The sequence below is a fragment of the Gavialis gangeticus genome, unplaced genomic scaffold, assembly GCF_001723915.1.
Source record: "Gavialis gangeticus isolate Ggan-Ray unplaced genomic scaffold, GavGan_comp1, whole genome shotgun sequence".
Classification (NCBI taxonomy): Eukaryota; Metazoa; Chordata; order Crocodylia; family Gavialidae; genus Gavialis; species Gavialis gangeticus.
In genome coordinates, this window is record NW_017729024.1 from 34,853,190 (window position 1) to 34,873,873 (window position 20,684).

At 43.3% G+C, this 20,684-nt stretch overlaps 1 protein-coding gene across 2 annotated transcripts in view; it reads left to right on the top strand.

Moving 5' to 3' along the window:
- Positions 1 to 20,684, top strand: part of PRR16 (proline rich 16) — a 390,317-nt gene that overhangs the window by 138,550 nt on the left and 231,083 nt on the right. Inside the window, exon 1 of one of the 2 annotated variants that reach the window (XM_019517017.1) lies at positions 11,715 to 11,801. The exons of the other annotated variant lie outside the window; for it this stretch is intronic. The gene's annotated coding sequence lies outside the window, so the exon portion shown is untranslated. Of the gene's footprint in view, positions 1 to 11,714; positions 11,802 to 20,684 lie in introns of those variants that run through there. 2 annotated transcript variants of the gene reach the window in all.

Here is a 20,684-nt window from a genome sequence, read left to right on the forward strand (position 1 = left end):
GGGGTTTTTAATCAGAGAATTTGTGTCTTTTTATCAGAGAATTTCCATTTTTTTTAAACAGAGAAAACCAGGATCCACACTGATAACAAAAAACATATGCGCGCACGCGCACACACCCATGCGCACGTGTGTGTGTGTGTGTGTGTGTGTGTGTGTGTGCATGTGTCAGTATATTTCAGATAGTGTTTAGTAAAACATGAAGCTTGCCGAGTACCTGGGGACTCCCTTTTGTTTCATAATGTTCAATATGGCTGTTGTTCAGGTGGTGCTCCCCTTGCTCAATCAATTTGGCTTTTTTTTCCTTAAAGCAGACTGAAGCCCACAGAATTTTTCTCTCCCTGTAGTTTTTGATGTAGCTGAGAGAAGCTAAAACTGACTACTTCTGTAAATCACATTGGTTCCCCTTTAGTTGATGTTTATTGCTGCTTTTCTTTTCTTTTTTGACAAATGCTACTATGATAAATTCAGTTTGTCAGGTATGCATAGGGAAGATTCCTCATATTTACCACTTTTTACATGTACATGATTTTATTTTTCTACAAGTCAAGATTTGGTATCGTTTCCATCCTGCTTTCTCACTTTATTCAATTTATTTCTCTTGGGTACTGTCCAAGAGTAGTGCTGTGCCAGTCACTTTTCTCCGGGCCGAAGCCTCCGCCCCTCTTGGTAAGAGACCGTCCCTGGGGTGTTCCTCCTCACTAGGCTCGTTTGTGAGCTGGTTTCCTCCGAACCGCCTACCACGACTTTGATGATCTCCTGGTTCAGTGATATAAAATCTGGGGCGTACCAGTCCACAAATGAGACTCCGATCCCTCAGGAGTCCCACGCTGTTGAGGGCTCCGCCGCCCCTACACCCTCGCCCGTACCTCCAAAATCTCTCGGCTGCCTGCTTCCCTCTTGTCGCCAAGGGCATGTCCGAGGTACAGAAATCAAAGGGAAACAAACAACTGAATGCTTCCAGCTAGGGATTCCCGGAGCCCGAAGGTTACCCATCCCTTTTACCGGCTTCTCCGGTCCTTCCCTGTCCGACGTGGGGATACCCCCCCAGTTCCGGCTGTACTCACCACGCCAGATCTGTTCCCGGGCTTGCAAAGTCCCTGAGTCCCTCTCTGACACGGCTGCCTTGCTTCCCTTGCTGCGAGTGCCCCTCTACTCAAAAGAATACGGCTCGCCGGCTGTCCCTGAGCCGAGCCGTTCTCCGCGGCTCTGTGCCGTCAGTATCCGTGGTGAGGCCGCTGCTCCTCCGCTCCCGGGTCCCGATGGGGTTTGGCCCGACCCCAGAAGGTCCTCCCGCGCCGGCCGGCCGCCTTTCCCCACACTGGGGTGCTCCCGACGGCTGCCTCTTCGCCGCCGCTGCCTTCCGGGTTCCTCTCCCCAGCTGCCTCCGGCGTCCCTTTAATAGGGACCGGAACTGCCTCGAGGCTTCTTCCCCGGTCGCACCTGTGGAGCGTGAGTGTTCCCGCCCTGGCAATTTGTGCCGTGGGGCATAACCTGGATTGGTTATTTCCGGGTGGTGGGGTTCCGGGGACCTACTGCTCCCTTCCTCCCCCACAGGTACTATAATATGAGTAGTCTCTAATTTTTTTCAGTTTTGGTCACCTAAAATTGTTTTCCAAACAACAGTTAGGTACCCAAACAAAAGCTGATTTTCCAAAATGCTGTCAGACTTGTATTCTGACTGAGATCAATAGGAACTCCTGGTACTTAGTAACTCTGAAAACAGGCAATTCCTCCTCAGACCCCCAGATATTTATGTGATTTTTTTTTTCTTTAATGGCTGCTGAGTGTACCAGGAGCATTCTTAAACTGAAGTCTGAGAGTTACTTTGCATGTCTATAGATTGCCTTTTAATCTCCCATGGAGATGGGACATGAACCTAACACATCAAGATTAAGAACATTTGTTTTTCACTATTGGCTCAGTATAATGTAGCATATTTAAACACTCACACTGCCTGAGAGGAAAAGCTCTGCTCCGTTTGGGCTGTCTGGGAGCCATCCATCAAGGGCTGGGGGACACTGGGAAAGAGGCTTCCTGAAGCAGGACATATAACTGGGCATACATTAAATGTGGTGCCACAAAACATAGTGCTGCAGAGAAGTTTCAAACAGGAACATTTCTGTAGCACTGGGGCTATTTTCATAGTACTAGGTGCGATGTGCATATCTATCCCCTCAACTTCTGTAGCACTACAGAGGCATGTGCAGTGCTAAAAATATCATACCTATCTGGGGCCTGTGGCTGTAAACAGACCTCTCATTTGACATAGGCCTGACTGTCCTATGGTTTGACCCAGCTCAACCATTGTGGCACCATTATTTACGTTGTCCTTCCAAGCTGCATTGCTGCTCTTCAGCCAATAGGTGGGCCAGCGAAGAGCATACAGCCTGACCTGCTTGTCCTGCAAATGATCTGCTAAAAATTCAGAGGCCCGTAGACATGTCCCAGGAAAAAAAAGTTTAGCACACTTTATCTTGTGTACTTCAGAGGGACTTGAAGCAGGATAGTGAACTTGTACGTATGTAGGCTCTTGGGACAAAATTCTATGACTATTTACAGCTTGCACAGGTTAACTGCTGTATCAGAGCAGGACTCCAATGAGCAAAATAGGTATCTACTTTCATAGAGCAGCCCACCCATGCCAAATCGATTACAGGATCTGGGCAGAAGTGACTTAAATGTCTTAAGGTACATGGGCAGTGTAAGGTTGCATAATTAGGAAAGTGAATTAGATGCTATTTATTGGCCTTATCTCTAGTTCCATGATTTCCCAAACCACAGATTTACCCACTTTCTTTTCTCTTTTGCTGATGGATTTTCTACCACAGGCAGGGAAGTCTCAAATGTAGCCTCTGTAACCAGTTACCAAAATTCCATATTAGCCTTTGAATTCTTGAAAATGTTTGATTTTCTTGGCTACCAGAAGTGACTAGACAGTTTAATCTGCATTGTATACTTCCAGTTAAAAATTATATGAAACAAGACTTAAGGTTGAGTACATATCAGTAGTTGAAGAGTAAAATAATAATAATAAAATTAATCTGAAACCAAGTATTATATAATCACAGGAAATTTGTATTCACATTTTTTTTAAAATTAAAGTTGGTTGAGATATGGAAATGCACATCTAAGGCAACCAAACCATTTTATAATGAGGTTCATACTGTTTCATATGCTATAGTAGATTAGCATCCTTAAATATGAAGTTATATCTTATTCCAGTAATTTTTTCATCTGGAGTCACTTTCTTAATGGACCTGTTGGAGGTATTCAACTTCTTGTCTTAAAAACAGTTTTTAAATAAATTTGAAATGTCTGAAAGAAAACTGAGTTTTTTTTATGGCTTGCTATATTATATAACTTGAACAATTTGTTATGTAGCTATTGATATTTTTCAGGATATTTTGTATTAAAAGACATTTCAAAACAAACCTTTTCTTTTTTAATTGAAACGCAGTGTAATTGAATGTGTTAAAAATGAAAACTTTTTTGATTGAAGGAGGCCAGCCAAGCCTAGTACTTAGTGCCTTGTGTGAGAGTTCTATAAACATATATGTGGCGGTGAGAGGAGAGCTGGTGAGAACTGGCCAGCGGGGTGGAGCCAGTGCCCTGAAGGGCCTGAAGGCCCTTCTCATTGGACGGGAGCAGCAAGCAGCTGCACCCCTAGGCCCACTCCTCAGGAGCGCAGCATTGGTGCACTCCTTGGTGCATGGGGTGAGGACCTGGGAGCTGCACAAGACAGCTCGGGTCTCCAGCCCAGTCAGTGCACAAGTGGTGCACAGAACCAGACCCCGGGGAGCTGCAGAAAGCAGCCTGCAGCCCCTGGCAAGCAACCAGGCAGTCAGTGTACGGCTGGTGTACAGAGAGGGACCTTGGGAGCTGCCTGAGGCAGTTCATATCCACAGTCCCTGGCAAGTGACCAGAGAACTTGGTGGTGGAGGTGCGGCATGGAGCATTTCTTTATAGATAGATATCTCTATATATCTAGAACAAGGTTTAGAGGCTAATAGCATATGTAAATATATTTACCAATGTTTATATAACTGTATATATTTATCTTTTAATGTAATAATAAAAAATCTGTACATAGTTAAGTTTCAGCAAGTCCCTGGCAAGTCCCTGGCCTGGCTCTTTTGGGAACAGAGGGAAACTGGTTCAGCCTGCAGTTTCCTCCCACAGCACATTGGCGTTGCTAAGTCTCTCTTCAGTTTGAGAGGGGTGTATTTACCCAGGTACTACCTGGGCTACATGTAAAAACTATGGTGTTTTTGCTTCAACCTAAAATCTATTTAATGACCTCTTAGATCATGTCAGAATCCACTAAGAAGTCAGTCATTTGCAAGGCATCAGCCATTATGTAATTGAGAGCAGAAAGGAACTGTGAAAATGTAAAAGTGTAATTATGCATGTTTCTTGGGTCTGAGACCACTAATGCCTTTATCAGTTTAGTTTGGAAGTGTTAGCATTTAGGATTTCCCATTTGTCACTTGTTCACCCATAAGTGTCTAATGCCACAGCTGAGTTGTTTTGACCTTGCCGTTCAGCCATGAAAAACAGTATAGTTTTTGCTTAGTAAAGTTGCAATTGGTATATTAGATTTTGTGTGGAAGACTTAGATTTTTTTTGTTGCCTGTGTTTTCTGCCTGTGTGGAAAAGTTTAACATTCTGTAAAAAGAATTCTTAAAATAATGAATAATTTTGGCAACTTTCTCTTTTTCATATTTCTTATCTGTGTAAGATCAAATACAATCATTAGTGAGAAAACTAACTTTTCAGGGTCACTTTAATATGTCTGTGGTTGTACCTTGCTGAAGAACTTTAGTAAGGACAGAATTATGGCACATTTGCAAGTAGAGGGACTTTGTTCCTAGAAAACTTCATCTGTTCTTAAGAGTCCTAGTCATATGCTCAGAACTTGCATAACATATGCCAGACTATGAGCAACTGCTGCCTCCAGTGACTGGGGGGGGGACCATGACAGCAAGCAGGGACCATCCGCAGCCGCTACTGGTGGTGCTGGTGGTGAAAGGTGGGGGTGGCAAGTGGCGGGCAGCGAGTGGGGATTGCCCAAAGCCACCAGTGGCCATGTTGGTGGTGGTGGTGGGGAGGTGGTGGTGACCACCTGCAGAAGCCAGCAATGGCTTCAGTGGCAGCCAGTCTCAGGGAGGCACATGCCCCCCTGTGTCCCCCATATGCATTGCCTATGTGCCAGACATTGATCTCTACACCATTAGCCTATTGTGGTTGAGAATTTAAACTTCTCTACTAAGACAGAGAAATTATTTGGAGGAAATACCAGTTTTGGGGATCATAACTAAAGAGAACACTTTGAAGTTGTTAAATTCACCCCCTTCTTTTTAAGTTAGGACATATACATGGCTTTTCCATCTGCAGGGCTGTGAGATGCATTAGACATTGATATGCAGATCAGTAAACTATGCCTAGAGGCAACATTACATTTCTATGTTGGACCACAGAAGACAACAAAACAGAATAATAAAGAAATCAAATGCTTGATCTTCAGCTTCACATTAACATGCCTTTTATCATTAAGCTAAAGGAAGCAGCATTGATGCACAAATGGATGTTGGGTTCTTGGGATCCCTTTGTTAAATAATATCTGTACCTTAATAGAATTCACACCACTACTGAAATGTTTCTGGTAGAGAGTGTTTCCAGGGCGTTCCAGAGTGCTCCTGATAAAAGATATTGAAATTACCCAAAGAACCTTGTTTGCATATGTCCTTACACCAACACAGCTACAACCAACACCCCTGAAGAGCCATGCTTTTTCTTTTGTAATTAAAATTGTGGCAAACATTTGGAAGAAATTCTCACATCCCTTCAAAGTCTTTTAACCTTTGTGCTTCAAATGACGATACACGTTAAACACCCTGTTGCACCATCGGCATACTCACTGGACCAAGGAGGCATGCTGATTTACACTAGCTAAAGATCTGATCCAATGTATTTTATGGTAATAAAATATATAAGTTTCTAGCCAAAGTTAATGAATTCTAGCTTTACCAAGTGGAGGCACGTCTTTTTTCTAAGTTATGACTGGACAAAAGTATTTTTGTTAAAGTGGAAAAAAAATGAATAAATTATCCATATTCTGCTACCTTTGCTTTGTAAGCACGTATTCCCTGTGGGACTTACTGCAGGCTAAGGAGAATTATTATATGGAGTCTTTGTCAAAATAGTGGTATCCTATCATTGAGAAGCAGAGTCTGATGCTTGTCTTTTAATTTATTTATTACTGTGTCATTGTGTCTTCTCAGAACCATGGGTGTAACTAGGATTTTTAGCATCAGGTAGGGTAGAGGGGAGCCAAGTTCTAAAGACTCTTTCCTTCCCTCCAATTCTGCTGTGATAGTGTGGACTTCTCTGGGACTGCTATTCTGTGTCCTGCTTGCCATCAAGAGGCTACATTATTTATTTGTTTGATTTTTATGCCACCCACCCCCAAAATCTCAGGGTGGCATACAGTAACAAAGAAATAAAAAAAGAGAAAATAATAAAACAGTTTCCCCAGGGTATGTACACATATTACATTTAGATCAACCTAGCCAAAGTTAGGTCAATCTAAATGACCAATCGTGCAGGTGTTCAGGAGGTTTAACTTGACCAAAAAAAATGGTATGCCCCAATCTATGTTAGTGCACTTCAGGGCTAGGGACAGACATTACACATAAACTGGTTTAAGTGATCAGAAACTGGTTTAAACCTGTAGCAGAACAGATGTTCAATGCACATAAATTAGTTTCAAAGTGGCTGAAACTGGTTTGAGATAAATGAGGTTGAATGCAGTATCAGACTTAACTGATTTGGATCAAACCAGTTTATGCAATGTCTGTCTCAGATCCCTTCCTGGTTTAATATAAACCAGAGTCCCCTGACATCCCAGATGCTTTGCAGCCCTGGGCGGGGCTCTCTGCTCCGGAGCAAGGCTGGCCCCATCCCTCTGCTTTTCAGCTGGTGCTCCAGCAGAGACTACAAGCACAGCAGTGTTTGCTTGGCTTCCCCTTGCCACTCGCCACCCCAACCACTCCCTGCTCCCACAGCACAGAATGTAGCCTGCATGTGTTATGCTAGCTAATGCTGAGATGTGCCTGTGTAAGGTGGACAGCACAGTGCCTGCTTAGGGCTTTTTGGAGCTAATCAACAGGTCAGCTGGTAATGTCTCTCCATTCGTTCCTTGGAATAAGTTGTTTAAGAAGAGCTTGAACTAATGAGAGGCTTATGTTTTCTTGATGGGGTGCTAAATGTTCTGTTATCAACTCCCTGTTGGCTCCCTCCCTGGTCAGAAGCAGTGAGGGTAGGGGAGGGAGCCCCTCTCTAATCAGAGCATCTTGCCTAGCTACACTCCCCCTCAGCTCAGCTCAGTTGTGTGGAAGGAAAGGGAGGGCTGCTCTAGCACCCCTGCCCCCTGGCTTTTAGCCTGAGCCATTGCAGGCATGTGCCAGCATTTCTTCAGTCCGGAGGGAATGTCTGTGGAACTGCAAACCAGTTCAGCCTAGCTAGGTTAGACTAACCTGCAAAGGTTGAATCAATTCAGGTTCAGGCTTTTTGAATGTCCGTCCCTAGCCCAGGAGGTGAATTAACTTAAATCAGAAAGGGTTAACCGGATCTAGGAAAGGGTTCACTCAATCTCCTGAATGCCTGTATACATTTGCAGTGTGGCCCTGGGACTGGGAAAGTCCAGCTGCTCAGCTAGGCCCCAGAACTATGTTAATTATACCCCCTGGCCCTCCCTGAGCTATTTTTAGTCCCCCGACCTCTCCTCTGGAGAGCTGCCAGCCTCCTACCCATCCTGGTCCTGCCAACCACCTGTGGACTACTCCTGTGATCCTGTCTGCCTGCCCTCCCTTCCCCACCCCCCTCCACAGGGTTACTTATCTAGCTTCTCATGTAGCTTCTAAAAGCAGTGAATGACTACATACGCAGCTCCTGCTACCAGGGAACTGCTGCATACACTGCTCCCAGTCTAGGTCTAGGTGGTTTCCAGTTAGCCACCTCAACCTAGCACAGGTGGGTGAAGTGAACACCTGTTCTCAGTCCAAAAGAATGCCTAAAATTTAAGCCTGTTTACATGCTCAGTGACTGGCTTTCTTGCATGCATACCAGCCTCTGGCTTCTTTACTATTCGTTGCATCCAGGAAGAGTAGAGACCAACTGCAGATGCTTCCTGAGCCTGAAGGAGGGTGTTTGTGCCTAAAAGCTTGCAAAGAAGAATTTTTTCCAACTGTTTGAGTTGGTCTAATAAAAGATATCAGATATACCCAAAGAACCTTGTCTTCCTAAAACTTAAGCTTACCTGCTAAAAGCCCACTCAAAGGAAATAGTTGTATGTCACTTCCAACAGATGGCCAGGCTTGGGCTTTGGTGGGCCTCAAGGGAGAGGGAGTTCCTGAGATGAGCAGCAACATCTGAAAACAACTTTGCTCTTGTTTTGGTCAAGAGAATTTGGTGCATAGATTATACTTGCAGGAGGTTGTTCTTAGCTGATATAGGGATGGTGGTAGAGCTTGAGGGAGGAGGGGGGTCCTTTAGGCATGTAGAACCCAGGTTTTACTCAGAACGGTGCCTTCTCAGTTGCCAGCATGAATTTGTTTTAGTTACTTAAAGAATTTGCAATAAATACTAAATGTTTCTAAAGATGTGTGTTAGATAGACTTGAAATATTATCTTCCATTTTTAGAGGAGGAAAAGGAGTAAAAGTGTTCTGAGATACTGTTCTATATAAAATTACTATAACCGGAATTTCTGAAGTCCTGCAGCATGGGTCAACACTGTTAAAACTGGCCTAGGTTGTGTTTGTTGCAAGACTTCATTAAGTTCAACCAGAGTGCTGTCATGTTGTCAGTCTTTTCACACTCTAATCTTTATGGTGGATGTCCTGTTACCTTTGAGTTTTGTTTTTGTTTAACTAGTGAATATTCTTGTACAACAGGACATCACAACTGGGTCATTTCACTCTGCCAGTTCATAAGAATGGCATAAGAAAGAGTTCAGAAGAATGTTTTCTTTCTCATGTGTTATGTATAGCCGAACAGGAGGATTCCATTTATCAAGTTCCACAGTAATCACTTCCACAAGGTCCTATTTCTTGGGCCTTATGCCAGGGTCATGAATTTGAATTTAAAGAATACATGTATATAGTAGCAAGGTTCAGTCTGCCAGTAATTGAAATGGGTGATTTATTTTATGGCCAGTAAACAGTGACATCTCAATGTTTAAGGATAACACTGGTTTCTCTGTGTCTTTTCAACCAGTATTTTATCCCTGTTTCATGAAGCAATTTTATAGGAAGCTTCCTGTTATCAGTAAGCTTGACTTTTTTTTTTCTGAGGGAGGAGGAAGGGGAGATTTCTCTAGAAAGTATATGTTCATTGCTAGATCAGATATCCTTCAAAATTGTATACATATTGCCCTGTATGCGAACACTACCAGAATAATCTTAATCATATAGAAAACCTCTTCTAATCTATAGTCTGTTTTGACCTTAGGGTGAAATACTAGAAAAGTAGCACTAAAAGGGATCTCAGGATCTCGCTGGTCCTATCTAGTAGGATTATTCCTGTTTTAATCCATTTGCTTGTCTAAACTGCACTTAAGTGGAATGTTGTTCTTTGACATTTTAAAATAAAAAATGGATCATTTTAGCCAGAATCATTCAGACAAATAAATTTTAAAAGAACTAAAAGTATATATGAGAAATGAATAGGACATTAGTATGTCCTACTACATACTACTACTATGTAAGTAGTATTTTAATATCTGGCAGCCCAGTGTCCTTAAGATCTCTTCAAGACAAAATAGTGGAGATGCCTGGGGTGGCTTAAAGCTAAAGAGTTAGAGGTAGAGCTCCTGCAGATGGGATTTGGCTCCTTCTCCCATCCTCTTAAGCCTGATTTAGAAAGTTCCATCCAGCTGTGTGTGTAGAATATACTGTGCATGTACAATCTGTAGAATATACTTGTGCTGTTCATGAGTAATATTCAATATATGGGACTCTTGATATACCAGTATAAGACTGCAAAGCCCATTTTGAATGTGGGGATTCTCTGTTGACCACCCCCCAGTGGCCTAACACACACACAAATTTTAAGGAATAATGATCTAGGTTTAGCAACAGAGGATTTAATGGTCTTCCAACTCATGGAAGCCTCCTTGGACAGAGTAGGGTATCAGGTAAGACAACAATTTTTTCTAAGTCTGAATTTCAGGAGGGGATGTAATCAAGTGTAGACTATGCTAGGCCTTAAAGTACTTAATATGGTGTAACATTTGCTTGCATTCACTTGGCCAAACTTTGGGTAAGAGAAGAGGCAAAGGAACTGATCTGGCCAGAGGATGTCACAAGTTGTGAGCCATTTTAGAAAATTCAAGGAAAATGGAATAGAAAAACACTAGGCTAAACTTCTTGCTATAAGTCCTTTGAAATATGTTTAGTGGTTAGACAAGGTTTATTAGGTAAGTTATAGCTTAGAGAGAGAATAAGAATACACACATATTTTAGAGTAACACCTATGTATGTATTTTTTTACTTTATTTAGTAAGCTTTTTTCATATTTTAGCCAAGCCAAAAAGTACAAAAATGTGGCCTCATCTATGAATCTTTGTTCTTCAGCTTTGAACTACAGTTCTTGCTGAATAGCTCATCTGCAGATGAACTAAGATAAAAACTTTTTAAAAACTTAATTAGAAACATAGGTGAAAAGTCCTTTCCCTAGTAGGCTGGCACCTGTTGCAGGTGTTTTTTAAGACTTTAAGACCTAGAAATTTTAAGAACAGTTTGCCTGCAAATCTCAGTAAGATTGTTATACATTTAGATAAATGTGCACTTAAGTGTTTAATCCATTGTTTTTTATATGCCTTATCTTTACTGTTTAGTTATTTATCTTGTCTGTATTTATTTTTTAGATTTGCTATTACATTTTTTCTGTATTTATGTTTATGAGTATTTAATTTTGGTTGGATTGGCTCTTCAAACCTTTCTTGGTTTTCAGGATATATCTGAGGGTTAACAAAAGGAAGAGATTACTTCCTTTTGGTGGGGGACTTTGATCATCTGATGAGGCTAATCAGGAAATTAGTTGACAAAGAGTAACGTAGGTTTTCAAAGTATCTCCCACCAGGCATTTCTAGGGAGACCATAGAAGGAAGCTAGCTGTGTAGAGGAAAGGACAGAGGAAAAATCAACTGCAAAGAAAAATCCTATGTCAGGTCAGGAGGGAAGGAAGATTTGGATTCTTTGGAGGCCCAAATAACTTTCAAGAGTGCTGATAATGTAATTGAGGCAAGGAAATATGCATAGGTCTTAATTTTGTTTAGATCTGTGTATCTCTTTTGCTAGCTAACCTAATGATTGCTTCTGGAACCTCTACAAAGGTTCTACATCTCTTTGCTTTCACATCCCTTGAAAACCTGTAAACTCAGTTGTGTCCAAAAGGTTGAAGCTCTAGGAAACGGTGCACTCAGCAGCAGACTGCATTGTGGCATCCACTAGGTGTTTCAGACTTTCATTCACTGGCATCCCTTCAGCACTCCGTCTCAGCTCTATAGTTCTCCATCTGCACAATTCAGTTACATAACCATTTAGTACTGCACTTCCTTCAGGGCCTTCGGTATAGTTTCCATCTGATATATATTTGGAAAACTTGAAGTTAGTGAACTCATTTTAAAAGATTTCTAATTTTTTTAACAGAAGCTTCATAACCTACTCCCACCTCCTCCTATGGTGAAACAGGGAAAGCAATGCTGCAGGCAAACCAGGACATCAGGAAGTACTTGAAAAGGTCAGCCCCTCCTTCCCATGATGTTTTCGATGATGCAGACACCACTTTTAATATCATGTGATCAGTAGAGTGCCAATAAGCTTCTCATTATTCAGTTTATTTTAGTGAAATATTCACACTTTCAGAGTATTAGTTCTTTTTCTTTGGCAAAGACTTTAGTGATCTTGCCAGTATTGAACATTTCATATTGTGCATATTGTGAATTGTAATGCTAATCATCAAAACATCAGTCATCTACTGTCAGTCCTTTACTGTTACTGCTGGAAATGCTTACACACAGTGCAGTGCTGGGTAGAGATAGTTGAGCTAGCTCTGAACAAGCTAGCTTAGGTACTGGAAGCAGCATGGGTGTGTTAATGCAGTGTTCCAACCCTGCTAATGAGTGTTTCAGTGAAGTAGGATAGATTAGCCTGAGGGAAGTGCTGGGTTCACACAGCTAAATCACAGCTCAGTACCTGAGCTAGATTATTTCAGAAGAATGCAGGGTAGAGGTGCACCTTATAAACGAACTGAATCAGATACATAGATTATTTAGAGCTATTACAAGTATTTCTAGACAGCGCTGCTGTGTAGACTTACCCATTTCATGTATAAATGATGCGGTGTTCATAATATATTTTAGATTTGAAGGAAATGACAGAAAGTGGACATCAGTGCAGTATTATAACATACACATGTACACACACATATACCCGTGTGTGTTAAAAAATACTGTATCTATGTTAAAAATACTCTATATATGGCAAAAAGGACTTCATAGTGAAATCTTGAACACTTCATAAATTTCTTGCTAATTAGAACGATTTGTAGCATTCTTACATCTACATTAGGGTCAAGGCATTCCATTCTTCTTTTCTTTGTCTCAGAAATGCCTAACAGACATCAACATTTAATGCCTGACATTTAAATGGAAGATGTATTATTTCATCTTAAAAGTTGATTTACTGAGCATATAGCTAATTCATAATTGGGCATGGCACTAGAAAGTACCATATGTGACTTTAAGAAGGATCATTACTTTCAACAGATGTGCATTCTTAATAAGGTTAAAGGCAGCAGCAGCAGCAGTAGTCAAGGTCACTATTCTATTTCTTCTAATTTTCTGTTTTCCCTTCAAAACACTTTTAATTAAGGTTTCATGGGGGACACTTCCCCCCACCCCTTGTGTAATTGGAATGTAGCAATAATGTAGGTTTGGTGCTCCTAGGACTGTAACTAATTGCTTCTTGGCCTTTTGGCTCAGATCAAGTGAATATTTCTACAGAGCTGTAGAGTTCCTAGCTGTCATCTCTGTCTAAAATGATGGTTAGCGAATTATTTCAGTTCCACCAGAATGATAGAAGATGCCCATATCATTGAACTGCTTTCTCAAAGATGAAAATCAAATAAATTGGAAGGCACCAGTTTAAATTGGAGGACAATTCAATTCTCAAGCTGGTACTGGTGTTATTATAAATCTTTACATGTTAACATATTTGTTCCTTCACATTGTCCTTTCAAGGATAGTGCATCTGAGATCTTCAAGTACTCTATATTCATTTTTTAACTGTAGGACTTCAGGAAATTGCAAAGCTGGCTTGAATTGATTTTCCCTTTCATCTCAAGTGTAAAATATTATTTAATATTTTACATAATAAATATTTTATGTAATAAATACTTCTCAGGAGAGAATTAATAATCTAGCAACTACCCAAATTCAATTTGTGATCCTTGGAAATATATTATTTATTTTATCCCCTAACTTTTTTTGGCTCTGGTCCATATCTGTAAGCACCACCACAATTTAAAACACATAACGGAAATTCTGAATTTTTTGAGGCACACTTTTACTTCATCAAAATTAGTTTTGGTAGATTCACAAGAATTAAATCAATTATCTCAACTATAGGGTCCAGAGGAGGGCCACCCGCATGATCCGGGGACAACAGGGCAGACCCTACAGTGAGAGACTGCGGGACCTGAACCTATTCAGCCTCCACAAGAGAAGGCTGAGGGGGGACCTGGTGACTGTCTATAAACTCACTAGGGGGGACCAGAAGGGTTTGGGGGAGACGCTGTTTCCCCTAGCGCCCGCTGGCATAACAAGGAGTAATGGGCACAAGTTGATGGAGAGGAGGTATAGATTGGACATCCGCAAAAACTACTTCACAGTTAGGGCGGCTAGGAGCTGGAACCAACTTCCAAGGGAAGTGGTGCTGGCCCCTACCCTGGGGGTCTTTAAGAAGAGGCTGGATGCCTACCTGGCTGGACTCATTTGAGTCCCGTTTCTTGTTTTGGGGTTTTGTTGTTCTCCCGCCCTGGCGGGGGGTCGGGCTAGAAGATCTACTAGGTCCCTTCTGACCCTAAATCTAAGAAACTATATGATTATATCCCATATGTACCTCAGCCTGTAGGACAGTGGTTTTTAATCTTTTTAGGCTTCTGGCACCTCTCAGAAAGTGGCAGCTTTTAGCTTTTACTTGTGTTTTTTACTGTGGGAATAGCAATTTTTCCATTACAAATGTAACCTTTCTTCCAGGCACTGGTCAGCAGCACAAGGGCTGGGTTCACACTTTGGGGTACCTCACAAATTATACCCGTGGCTCAAGCCCCCACCCAGAAATCTTGGAACACTAAATTAATTACTAGGGTGTCCTGCATAAACAAAACCCCCATCCTTGCAAGTACTGTACACACAAAAGACAGATTTATTACAGAAAACAGAGGGAAATACCAAAATGCAATATAAAACACTGCTAACTACATGACAGTCTATAGGTTGCGCTGAGTCTGGGGAATCTGCTAGAGATCATGGGTCCTTCTGTGGAGTAAGGGGAACCCCTTGTTTCTCTTGGAGGAATGGTAGCATGCCAATCTTTGCTCCCACGGAGAGGTGGTCTGTGTGTGTGGGGAGTGACTGCAGCTCCAGACAGCATGCAAGCGCCCCAAAATTTCTGGGCTGGTTTAGATGGCCTGCTGAAACAAACTGCAGGAAAAAAAACTCCAGACGGAGCCCGGGTAGTTAATGGCTACAGCCGGCCCAGCCACACAGCTTGACTAGAGCAGAGACTATCAAAAGAAACAAGAGGAAAGACCAGGCCTACCTTCTAGACCTGTGCTACAGGTAGTTTGGGTCAGGTCCATAGGGAGCATAAAGTTGCAAACCTCAATCCCAGCCCAAAACTGGCAGGATTAGAAACTCCCATGTTTCAACTCTGTTTAAACAGCTAGGCCTAACTCCTGGCCAGCAAACCCAAGAACCAATACTCTTTCCCCCCAAAATTAATCCCTTAAACCCTCAAAAGAAAAAAAAATGGGGCAGAAAAGGGGGAAAGAGGAGTTCACAGACACTGGGACAATTCTCCCTTTCTCTCTCCTTTACCTGAGCTTCCCTTTTTGCTATCTGTAACTCCTCCTCCCTTGCAGGAGACATCACTCTTCAGTAGCTGCTAGCAGCTTTTCCCCCACCCAAACCAGCCTAACTCATCTTATATCCCTTTGCATTACATCACCCTGGCCTTGTGCAGTCAGGGAGCACCGTAGGTGATGCACAGGGGGGCACGTTTCCCCTCCTGAGACTGGCCATTGCTGAAGCCGCCATTGGCTTCTGCAGGCAGTCACTGCCCCCCTCCTTGCCGTTGATGTGGCTGCGGGCAGTCCCTGTTCACCGCCGGCAACTGTGCGCAGTCTCCACTTGCCACCTGCTGCTTGCCACCCTCCCCTTCACCACTGACATTGCCGCGGCCACCTGTGGGCAGTTCCCGCTCAGCCTGTCCTCACCACCGATGTCACCATGGCCACCTGCAGATGGTCCCTGCTCACTGCCACCACCCCCAGCCTCAGGAGGCACGCATCATTCATGGGGAGCACCACACTGCAGTCTTCATCCCAACCAACCTGCCTAAAGAATCCTCTGTGTCCTCTGCCCAGTGAGGCCAGAGGGTTTTACATTCTTTGCCCAGAAATCAGTCCCAGCTTTCCACGTGCTAAGCACATGGCCAAATCAACAGGGGCCATCTTGCCCACATAAAAATACAATATGCAACAACCAAATGTGTGTTGGTAGGTGTTACACAAAAAACTAAGCAAGATCACAACAGATCAGAATGCTTTTGACAATATGGATTCTTTTTGGAAATCTCTGGGTTTATCTTGTGAGTCACGTGTAGGCACCTAGTTGCACAAAGGAATCTGTGTAACTGGGGCAGAGCAGTGTAGGTCTGGAAACTTAAATTTGACAGTGTCCCTTTTAAACCACTTGGGAATGTTTTGTTACTATTAGCCACAATAAGTAAAAGTTTCTGATTTATACTGTCTCTAGCATCAGCAAGTTTCAGTTTCCAAAAAGAAGAACATTAAATAAAAATGTTCTGGCTCAGTTACCCTGCACATTGGGGTTTCTATTGGAATGCTGACCTGGCTCTAACTGTACTCATCAACACTAAGTCAGCACTACTGAATGATGCTATTATAATCACAAAATTATCTATTTTCAGAGTGAAGATAGTATTATGTGAGAGAAGCAACATTTATGAACATCATGGAATTGCCAACCATAGCGTAGAGCTCATCAACCTTGCTCTTGTAGAAGTTTCATATAGCAACCTCAAATGATTGCCTGCTCAGCTATAAAAAGGATCGCTATTTTTCCCCTTTCTTTCTCTATCATGGAAGACCTCAGGGCCATTTCAGCAGGAAAGTGTGCAAACCTTGCCAGAAACTGCTCCATTGGGAGTTCTCTCTGTGTATTCAGAAAATGTGACTAAAGGTGGAAAAACTTACTAGTAACATGGCAAATATCTTCAGAAGGTAGAAGTTGAAAGTGTGCAGTTTTGAAAACATGGTACTTTTAACAGGTAACATTTTATAGATTTCTTTAAAAATCCAACACCTTTTCACTGTTTCCTCTCTTCCCAACATAAAAATCAGCAATTGCAAGACAGATGGGATATTCTGGGATGCCAAGCTACCTCTACTAAAGGAAGCCAGTAGACGTAGAAAAAATAGGAGGTGCAAGCCGGTACCATACTTTTCCTGTTAACATAGAATACTTTGTTCCCTTGAGATCGGACTTAATTTACATGAATCATCTTGCAACAAGTAAAGCAAAAGTAATATGAAGCAGCGCTTTTACCACAGCTGAATTTTATTACTTTGGAATATTTATAGAATAAATGAATGTGCTGTCATTGCAGATGTGCCAAAATGGTAATGAAAAATGTTGCTCGCATCTCACAATTTGTATAGTGCTTGGACAAGAACAGACTATTAGTTGAATAGTTTTTAAGGATGTGCATGTGTGATAGAGGAAATTTCTTCAATTATACCTTCCTAAATGCAATGAAATCAGTTGCATTTAATGTACATTTGTGGCCAGGCCTATTCAGGAAGATTTAAATTAGGTATGTTTACATCCCAGAAGACATTCGCTTCTGAGTTCTGTCTCCTGAAAGGAGAGAGAGCACTAAGAGTGGGCTGCACACTGATTGAGCAGGTGGTTAGGTGAGTACAAACCACAACATTGTACCAGTTCAGAGCCCAAAATGGGGTGGGAGGGTTAACCCAAGAGCCAAATGGTTAGAGAATTTGTTCAGGAAGTGGGAGATTTAGGCTAGGGACAGATATTGCACATAAACTGGTTTAAGTGGTCAGAAACATAACCTAACCTGTAACAGAACATGCATTTAGTGCATATAAATCAGTTTGAAAATGGCTGAAACTGGTTTGAGATAAACGTGGTTGAATGTAGTATCATCCTCAACTGATTTGGCTTAAATCGGTTTATGCAATGTCTGTCCCAGATCCCTTCTGGTTTAAGCTAATTCTGCCCCTCTGCTCTCTAGACAGAGCAGGAACCTGCCCTAGAAGAGAAACCAACTGGCATGGTACCATGAAGGCAAAGTGGGCAGGGAGGGGCTTAATTCTTCCCTCCTTCTTCTCTTCTCCCACTCCAGCCTGGGTAAGCCTGTATGCAGGAAGCAGAGGGGAAGAGGTTGCAGCGGTGGCCCCTGGAGCTGGCAGACCCTGGCTGCAGTGAAGAGATGGAGGAAGGAATTAACTCTTCTCCCTGCCCATGCTGTGTTGGTTGTCCCACAGGGGACTTGCTGGCTTGATTGTCCCATGGGGCAAGGAGGGGGACTTCGTTCTATGCTGGGGGACGGGGGAACTTTCCCCACTCCTTTTCCCAGGGTGGGGAAGGGGACTTGATGAGGTGCTGTATGGGGACTCTTCCTCTTCTTCCCCTTCCCTCCCTGCCCCTGCAGGGCTGGGGGGGGGGGGCTCCATGTGATGCTGGTCGGCCCCAGAGTTGGGGGCAGCAGCAGGAGGTGGGAGGTCAGGGTGCTTGTGCCCGCCGCAGGTATGGCTCCAGCCAGCACTGCACTGCAGATGGGAGTAGAACCTGCCTTATCCCTGTGGCTCTGCTCCCTGAGCCTACAGCTCCAGCCCTCACAGCGGGGAAACTTCACACCGGAGCCAGCTGCTTCCCCTGCTCCTCAGTCCTGGCACTGTATTGGTAGTGGAGGGAGCTCTGCCCCCTGCTTCCCCGCAGAGTTCAGCATGGAGATTCCCCACTGCAAGTGCAGAGCTGCAAGCGTGGTGTGGAGCCGTGGCAGTAGAAGCAACTGGGCAGGCTGCGTGGGGATGTACTCCTCACCCCCAGTGCAGTGCTGGCTGTCTCTATTGAGGCTCCATGCCATGTCTGCAACTCTGTACTTGCAGTGGGGAAGCCCAGTGCTGGATTCTGTGGGGAAGCAGGGGACAGGGCTCTCTCCACTCCTGGCATAGTGCTGGGACTTGCACAGTAGGAAGCAAGGGAAGCAGTTGGCTCCAGTGGGGGGCTTCCCCCACAGAGGTCTGAGTACTGTTCTGAGAGAGGCAGGTTCAAATCCCCTCTGGACAAGGGAGATCTTAAATCCTGTGTCTTTCACTTCCTGTATGAGTGTCATATTTACTTGGAAATTGAGCTAAAATGTGGGAAGGCATTCCTAGTTTTTCTTCTAGCCCAAAATTTTGGGACTTGTGTACATGTATATTTGGGACTTTATGAATACATGTACTTGTCCAGGTAAAGCATAGTCTACTGTGCATGTTTAGTAATCATGTGGACACTTGCATATTCGCACTGCACATGCAACAGAATTGCAAGATGTGCATAAGTGCTAGAAATGGCAGGTGAGAAATGGAGCCACATAGTTAGCCATGTTAGTGTGATGGGACTTTTGTCCTTGTCCTGGGATTGGTATTGTAGCAGGTCAAAGTGGGGTTTGAGTCTGGCTTTGTTGATTTGAATGGCTACAGTTTTGGAGTTGTATTGTAGACATTTATCTGCAGAGTCCCTCTCATTGTCACTTAGGGCCCCCAGCTTGAACACCTCAGACATATCCTTAATGACCTTCAACCCCTCCTGGAAAAGGATGACTATTTCAAAGTAGCCATGGAGGACAAACCTGTCCTGGCTTATGGACAGCCCCTTAACCTCAAATAGCATCTCTCAAGCAACAGGCTCCTTAACTCCCAACCTTACTAAGGCACTAGGACTTTGCAATAGGCCTAGATGCCTTCCGTGCCCACAGATCAATACAGACCACAACATAATTTGATGAAATAACATGAATTATAACATCCAAGGTTGATCCACTTGTAGTTCCACCAGTGCCATATAACCATCACCTGCTATCTCTGTCAGATACATGAGGTGATCCCTATGGGACAGAATGAATGAATACAGTTCTGACATCAGCTGCAGAAAGACATGCAAACCTGTGACAGAACACTTTAACCTCCCTGGACACTCCAGCACTGATTTGGGGGTGGCTCTTCTTAGACAGCAAACTTTTAAGATCTATTTGAGTGGGAAATTGTAGAACAAGAAATCATTCACATGCTGGATTGTGTTAATTATGGTTTAAATAGAAACTATGGATCCTCATCCCATTATCTGGATTAGGTTTTGCACCCCATTTGTTTCTACTCCTTGTTTTGTTTGCCTGTCCCAGCATTGCTCCCCTTCCCTCTCATCCCATCCCCATTTCTCTCTTCCGCTCCAGGGGAGCAAGAGGGGACATGATGCTAAAGTGGGAAGGCCTGCTTCTTCCCAGTATCCCCCGTGGCACCTGGGAGATGCAGTCCAGCCTTCCAGGCCCTGGGCATTGCCTGCTGTCAGCAGCCGGGGACTGAGTGTGGCTCTCCCAGGACCTGTGGGACTGGACTGCATTTCCCTGGCACTGCAGGGGGTGCTGGGCAGAAGGAACCCTACCTACCTGGGTGCACTTGGGCCCCTGCCTCTGGTGGTGGATGGCATGGGCAGCAGTTTTGACTCTGGCCTCTTTTGGCACCATATGGTGCTGGGTGAGTGGGGCTTCTTCTAAACAGTGACCCCATTGTACCAGCAGATGCAGGAGCCACAACTGGAATTACTGCCTGTGCTGTCCGCCAGCAGAGGCCGGGGCCTGAATGCAGCTTGTCCAGGGCCTGCTTCATGATACCATGCAGGCCAGAATTTGGTTCATAGGCCATATTTGGCCCACTCTTGGTCTGTAAGGTGCAAATCTATTCTGCTTTTTACTTGGGGGAGAAACTGCAATTTAGACATGCTCAGTGAAATGTACTCTGTTGCAAATCAGGTCCAATCAATGTCTTCTTTCTAGCTAGGCTGTCTCACATGTTTGGGTCTGGTTTGCAACTTGGTAGGAGGAGTTTGTAGTTCAACTCTGTTGTTCTAACTTTCCTCTGAATTATGTCCTAATGAAAACTTAACTGAGTCTGATTCTTAATTCTTATTAATAAATTCCTTCTAATGTTCCTTTTCCTGTTACAAAACAACTTATTTTCCTGCAGTAATAAATAATCTAAAAGCAGTAACAATTTCAAAGGAGGAATGGAGCTTAAAAAAAGAACCACTTG